Raw genomic sequence first — 7501 nt, forward strand, 5'->3', positions numbered from 1 at the left:
TTATGCTGAGCATGATGTAATTGGCATGGAATACCCCCTTTGGCCAGTTCGGGTCACCTGTCCTGGCTGTGTCCCCTTCCTTCTCCTTAGTAGGGAAATAGGAACAACTGAAAAGTCCTTGACTGCTTGGCAAAAACCAGAAACATCAGCACTGCTCTCATCCCAACTCCAAAACATGGCATTCCATGTCCTATTAGAAAAGAAATTAACTCCATCACAGCCAAAAGAAGCACTCTGACATAATTTCCCTGTAAAAGGGGCTAGATGGGGAGGGGTGGTCATGGCATGGTACAGCACTGTTATTGTTGGGGTTGTAAGGTACTCTCTGTGCTATCACTGGGTGTGAGTGCAATCTGGGCTGATATTGTTCTCCTTTTATGGTGCTTTTGTCAGTAAACTGTCCTTATCCCAACCCACAGAGGCTCTGTCTGTTTCTCCTCCTGGAGTGAGCGAGCAGCATGTGATGCTCAGCCATTGTTTGGGGCTGAACCACCACAGTTTCCAAGCCACTAGCAGTGAAATACTCTGGGAGAAAGTTCAGGAAAAGTGTGTCCAAGGCCTTGCTAAAGTCAGGTAGACAACATCCAGAGCCCTTCCCTTCTCCAAGTAGCAGGTCACCCTGTCATACAGGGAGATTCAGTGGGTCAAAGAGGACCTGCCCTTATGAAACCAAGCTGACTGGGCCTGATCACGTGGGGGTTCTTCATGAACAGGATAATGCTGCTCAGGATGATCTGCTCCACCAGCTTCTCTGGGACTGAAGTCAAACTATCAGAGTCTTTAATTTCCCTGATCATCCTTCTCTCCATTCTTATATAGGGGGTTACGTTGACTGATTTCCAGTCTTCTGGTACCTCTCCGGTCAGCCAGGACTGATGGAAAGTGGCTTGGTGAACCCCCCTTGCCAGCTCTTCAGCACCCTTGGCTGCATCCCATTCAGCCCCACAGATCTCTGCACATCTCTGTGGTGCAGCAGGACCATCTCCTCCTGGATTGAGGTGGGCTCATTCTGCTCCCTGTCCCTATCCCTGTCTCCTAGCTCAGGGAATTGGATTCTCTCTCTACAACTGCTCCTTTTACTAAAGACAGTGGCAAAGATTTCATTAAGCACCTCAGCCTTGTCCTCATCTTTCAACAACGATTCCTCCTGAATCTGGTAGGGGATGGAGAGTCTCCCTGCTCATTCTTTTTTTTAAATGGAGGCCAGATGAATTTCTAGCTGGGCTTTGGACCAACAACGAGGAGAAACTCTCATCCTGTTGTTCTTCCCTCAGCATTACACACCCCACGATGCCCCAGGAAGAGCCCTGAGCAATGCTAGTGGGCCAGGACCTGTCCTCCATGGGATGAGGGTCAGGGCTTGGCCTTTCTGCTTCATCAAACCAACCCAAGGCTTTCATCATCATCTCAGCTGCTTGTACATTGCCTTTGCCTACCACCCAACATGGCCTCCAATTACCTGTGCTAACGAGTCCCTGGGGAGGCTCAGCCAGCAATGGCTCTCAGTGGGACTCATTAATACTTCAGGGTACTTTGGCTTCTACTTTTGACATGGAGTTTTTTGTGTGATTTCCTCTCAGTACCTGAGCTTCAAGGACTCAGCACCAAATGCATCCCAGGGCTCATTAAAAATAAAAAGCAAGCCCTAAGGAGCTATGTCTCTTCATGTAATTATCTTCAAGTCTTCAAGAGATGTACAGATCATTGAAGCTGTTTCAAAGGGAGCTGATAGGAAAATTGATTTATTTTTAAGGGTGTAGGTTATTATTTTCACTGTAGAGGAGAGGTGACAACCTCTGACTGAGATTGATCCAGGGTGCCTCCTAGGGATGTCTGGACTGGTCTGAAAAAGGGTCCCTTGAGGCAGTGGGGACAACCTTGCTGCACATCTCCACAAGCCCACCATGACTCTCACCAGCCAACTGGGACTTGCATCCCTTGTCCTTACATCAGGTCTCTCTGCTGCACTCCACAGTGGGGCATTACAGCCCCTCTGTACCAGCTCCCCTGCTTTCCTTAGAGAACTGGCTGCACACAGGCAGCACACAGGGAGGTATTTTCCCACCAACAAAAGAAACCTGACAAGATTCACCATTAAATCAAACACTCCTCACTCTATGCCAAGTGCAATCTGCCACCAGTGAGCTTCACCTTCCACAAAGCTTAACCCTGTGAGAAATGTTTTTGTGAGAGGAAGGAGACTGTGAAATCACCACAACTCAAGAGCTGGCTAAAGACAGAATGAGTCAGACAGCTCCAGAAAGGCAAGGGTTTAACTCCCTGAAACTCAGAGCAGCAGCTGCATGGTTGAGAGGTGTCTTGTCCAATTGCAAGGGGAAGGGAAATGTACACGTCTGTCAAGTGTAGGGAAAAGATACCCTTTCAGTGAAGATGTCATGTGTTGGCCAGGCAAGTGCATGACCACAGAGCAGAGTATGCAGTATTTGAGGGAATTAGCTGTGTGAGAGATGAATTACTATGATCCTGATGATCTGCAGTTACCCACCAATCTTGACGAAGTCCAATGTCCCTCCTGTGGTATAAGTCTGTGTGGAGTGCACCAACATCATATGCCAACTGACTGGCAGTAATAGATTGGGGAAAGGAAGAAGCACTGACAGCAGCTGAGGTGTCTGGCCAACTCCATCTATTTGAAGAAAGTCTTTGTTCCTCCCTTGTCTCAGCTGTGGATAAGTTGTCTTGAGAGGTCTGGCAACTCAAAGAGGATATGTCCTACTGCCCACCTGGGCAGATAACAATTTCAGCTCTCTGAAGCAGGCCTTCCCCTGTTCCAGAAAAAAGTACACACCAAGAGGCATCCTGTGGTTCTCTCTGCATGACCATGGTGAAGACATGAGGAGGTGAGATGGGAAACCCACCTCCAATCCTGACAAGCTGCAATGAAAAAGAGTTACAAAAAGAGATTTCTCCAGGAAGAATGCTGCACCAGTTTCCAGTAGACAGCCCACCAGACTATCATTGTGCCTGTGATCCTCTTGAAGGGACTGCTCAGCCTTTTTTTGAAAGAAGTAAACAGCAAATATGATGAACAAGATTAGAGGGCAAGTTTTCAGAGGTACAAGCCAGCCAGCTGGCTTTAAACATTGCCAGATGAGAAAAGTGGCCAAAATTCTACCGCTATACTCACTCCTGGATGGTGGCCAATGCCCTGTGTGGGTGGTTGCAGCAATGGAAACAAAGTGACTGGGAGTGCAGAGGCAAACCCTTCTGGGCATGATTTAGATGGTGTGCAAAAAGGGGTGGATATTGTCCTGGTTCTGGTCAGGCCGCAGTTATCTCACCTGTGCTGGCTGATTGGGGAGGTTGAGTTAGCCCTGGCTGTTTTGCACACCACCTGACATCACTTCTCCATAAAGGAGCTGGTTTGGGCACCACTCCTGGGTGCCTCCAGGGCAGTCTGAGTGCAGCTGGGGTGTTGGGTTGGTCCTCCTGTCCTGCAGCACTCTGTAATCCTCAGGTGGGTAAGGTACTCTGTGTTCTCACCGGGTATGAGTGTTCATGAGTTTCATGGGCTGTTTATTGTTCTAGTTTCATGGTGCTTTTTTCAGTGAACTCTCCTTATCCCAACCGACAGAGGCTCTGTCTCTTTCTCCTCTGGGAGTGAGCCAGTGGTATGTGGTGCTCAGCCACTGTTTGGGGCTGAACCACCACAAGCATTTACAGCACTCTCTCCTCTATTTATTTTCTATCATGTCCTTTAATGCCTCTTGCTGAGGCACCACAAGTCAGCTGAGGCTTCTACACTCACACATTAACCACTGACACATCGGAGCTTCACTTCCAGCAGACCCTGGCAAAACCCTCCGTGGTTTTACAAAGAGAAACCTCAAGAAATTTTCCAACCAAAGCTGATCTGCTCCTTCTGATCTTGTGATGTTCTGCATCAGGGGATAACCAGAACAGGGGGTGGAACCAACACGTCGTCCTGTTTTGTGACCAATCCAGCATTGGTGACACATGATAATCTATTCATTGCTGCCCAGTGCTTGCACAGCATAAAGGCCCTTCCAGATTTGCGTGCTGCTCCACTAGAAAATAAGCTCAGGGAGCACTGGTTGTTGTGGTTGAGGACTGCCAGGGCAGCTGGTGCCAACTGCCCAAAAGAATCTCCCATGCATGATGACATCATCAGTGAGCAGGGTTAAACCTCAACACCCGCACATCAAGGGAATTCAGACATGAATGGTGGAGCAGCAGTGTCAAGGAGGAGGCTTTAGGCCTTCTGAGGGATGCCATAGCAGCCAGAGCTGCTACACAGGAACCTGGCCGTGAGCACATTGGACAGCACTGGGAGCAGTACGGCCACCCAGGCAAAGGCACTCACTGTCAGTTTGACTCAGCACTGGTGTGGACACCAGCAGAGAGTCCAGGAGTGGGGGGTGGGGGGTCGGTCAGGACGACTGTGGAGGAACTGTCACAAGGTTGAGAGAAATTCTGCCAAGATAGGGTTAGGAGTCTTGTGTGGAGAGGCTGTGAGACCCGGGCTTCTTTAGCCTGGGGAAGGGGAGTCTGAGGAGAGTGTAGGGGTAGCTCAGAGAGCTTGAAAGTTCCTTTTCAAATTAATGGCAATTAAAACTAGAGGTGCAGATGGGTTATGAGCATGGAGAAATGTCATTCTGAGGGTAGTGCTGTGGTGCTTGGAGTTACTTGGAGGAAGTGTGGATGAGCTGGTTGCTTGGTTTATCTGGGAACAGCTGGCAAGGAGGGAGAGACAGCAGTACAGGCAGGGACATGGTGGGGTGAGAACAAAGTGGGGAAAGGGGTTGGGTGCCTGCAGGGAAACAGGCACAGGTGTGGAGCAGTGTCACATGGGCTGTGGTGCAGAAGGTCAAGGGTGTTATCCAGGCTGAAAGGGCCTGATAGAAATGAGATCACAGCACTTGGCTGTGGCTAATGTCCCTGCAGAGGCCTCAGAAGAGACACATTGTTCTCGTGGCCATGGAACATCATTGCCTCCTTGAACTCAAAGTAGGGAGGCATCAATGTGTCATACCCCTGTCCTACCCTTGGCATCACACTCCCCACATCCAATGTAAGAGCCCTGAGACACAGGTGAGGGTCAGGATCTCCCTGCCCAGAGGCTAGGGATAAGCACTTGGCATTTCTGCTTCATCAGACCAAGCCAAGGTGTTCTCAGCATCAGAGCTGCCTGTGCTTTGCCTGGGTTTGTCCTCATGGCCTCTAGTTGTGAGGTGTAAGATGTTCATGGGAAGGCTTTGTCTGTAATGGCTCACAGTAGGGCTCATGAACGCTTCGAGGTTTTTTGGGCATTAGGTCTGACTGACATTTTAAGAGGTTTCTTCACTCTTCTCTTAGTATCTGGGGTCTATGGACTCAGAAGCAGATATACAATAGGGCTCATGGAAGTACAGAAAGCCTTAAAAAGCATATCTGTTCAAGTCCTTTTCATTAAAAAAATCCAGAGTTCTACAAATAATTGGATTACAGTTAGGTATTTAATGATGAACAGTTCAAAGGAATATTACAATGGAGGATATTTTCTCTTCACGACTATTTCCTGTCATGGCTCAGTTGATAGAAGCAGTGACAGCCACATTATGCAATGGGTGTCAGTCTCCTAAGGAGATCTGGACAGGCAGGAAAAGCAGTCTCTTCAGATCCAAGCCTGCATGGAGAACCTTGCTCTTCCCCAAGCCCAGCAGTTCCCTCCCTGGCCTCCTGGGACTCCCAACACTTTTCCTGGCATCATCTGTGCTCACAGGCACAGACAGATTTCTCTGACCACAAACAGCAGTTAAACAGGACACAGTTTAATACCCATGAAATCTCTCTCCTCAGCTCCCTGTTATAGCCAAGCAGCGTGTGCAGGGGTTCAGCTTTCAGAGGAGATTCTCTCCCAGAACAGTTTTAATAAAATACATAGAAAGGTCACTTGTCAACACTTTGGAACTCAAAGCAGAAACCAGAGAGATGATTGGGATTTCAGTGAACAAAGAGAAAGTGGAGGTGGAATCCTGTGGTCAAAGTAAAGTGCATACATCCATCCAGTCTACTGAAAAGATGTCCCTAGGCATGGCTGTGCCGTCAGGAGAAGTGGAAACACCTGAATGACGAGGGAGATGAAAGAGGCAGACCGGTGGTGAGCCAGGTACAGGGGAAGGGGAATGTTTCTTCTGCTGCCATGTCTGAGTAAAACAAGACCAGAGATACTGCATGAGGAATGGGATGAAGGTGTTATTACATCAGAGACAAAATAGAGGGAAAAAGCCCCACAGCACCTAAAAATCCTAAAATACTAAATACAGACTGGTCCTAATGTGAGTTACATGACCAGTGATATGGGGAAGAAGATGAGCAGTTTATTGCTGCTTATAAACATCCAGTCATCAGTTTCCACACGGCATCCTTGAGCTCCTGGTTCCTCATGCTGTAGATGAGGGGGTTCACTGCTGGTGGAACCACTGTGTAAAGAAATGACAATACCAGGTCCAAAAAAAGGGAGGAGATGGAGGAGGGCTTCAGGTAGGTAAAAAGGGCAGTGCTGAGAAACAGGGAGACGACGGCCAGGTGAGGGAGGCAGGTGGAAAAGGCTTTGTGCCGTCCCTGCTGCGAGGGGATCCTCAGCACAGCCCTGAAGATCTGCACATAGGACACCACGATGAACACAAAACACCCAAAAACTAAACACACATTGAAGAGAATGACTCCAATTTCCCTGAGGTAGGCATCTGAGCAGGAGAGCTTCAGTATATGAGGGATTTCACAGAAGAACTGGTCAACAGCATTGCCATGGCACAGGGGCACTGAAAATGTATTGGCTGTGTGCAGCACAGAATTGAGAAACCCACTGGCCCAGGCAGCTGCTGCCATGTGGACACAAGCTCTGCTGCCCAGGAGGGTCCTGTAGTGCAGGGGGTGGCAGATGGCAATGTAGCGGTCATAGGCCATGACAGTGAGAAGACAGTACTCTGTGGCAATCAAACACAAAAAGAAAAAGTTTTGAGCCAGACATCCTGTGTAGGAAATGGCCCTGGTGTCCCACAAGGAATTGGCCATGGATTTGGGAACAGTGGTGGAGATGCAGCCAAGGTCAGTAACAGTGAGGTTGAGGAGGAAGAAGTACATGGGGGTGTGGAGGTGGTGGTCACAGGCTATGGTTGATGATGAGGAGGCCATTGCCCAGGAGAGCAGCCAGGTAGATGCCCAGGAAGAGGCAGAAGTGCAGGAGCTGCAGCTCCCGTGTGTCTGCAAAGGGCAGGAGGAGGAACTGGCTGATGGAGCTGCTGTTGGACATCTGCTGCTATCAAGTGTGGAGACCTGTCCAAAAGGAAAAGGCAAAGAGAAATTAGGGAATCTTTCCTTGAGGAAAATCCCTTCCACTGCTTATGGAATGCCCTCAGGTTGACTCTCTGTATTCAGGGAGAATTTTGTCAGGTCCCTTTTGGGAGGTCTGCTTTGTGCTGGCTCGAGCGTGCCACTGCTGGGAGGAGGGTCAGCTGTGGGCTCTTGAGAACTCAGT

At 49.1% G+C, this 7501-nt stretch overlaps 1 pseudogene across 1 annotated transcript; it reads right to left on the reverse strand.

The window, feature by feature from the left end:
• Window positions 1-6351: 6351 nt before the first annotated feature.
• LOC311202399 (olfactory receptor 14A16-like) lies at window positions 6352-7276 on the reverse strand (annotated as a pseudogene). The gene has a single exon. The product of its transcript is annotated as an olfactory receptor 14A16-like (transcript).
• Between the last annotated feature and the right edge of the window lie 225 nt (window positions 7277-7501).

Source organism: Gallinula chloropus (genome assembly GCF_964237585.1).
Source record: "Gallinula chloropus genome assembly, chromosome: 30".
Lineage (NCBI taxonomy): Eukaryota > Metazoa > Chordata > Aves > Gruiformes > Rallidae > Gallinula > Gallinula chloropus.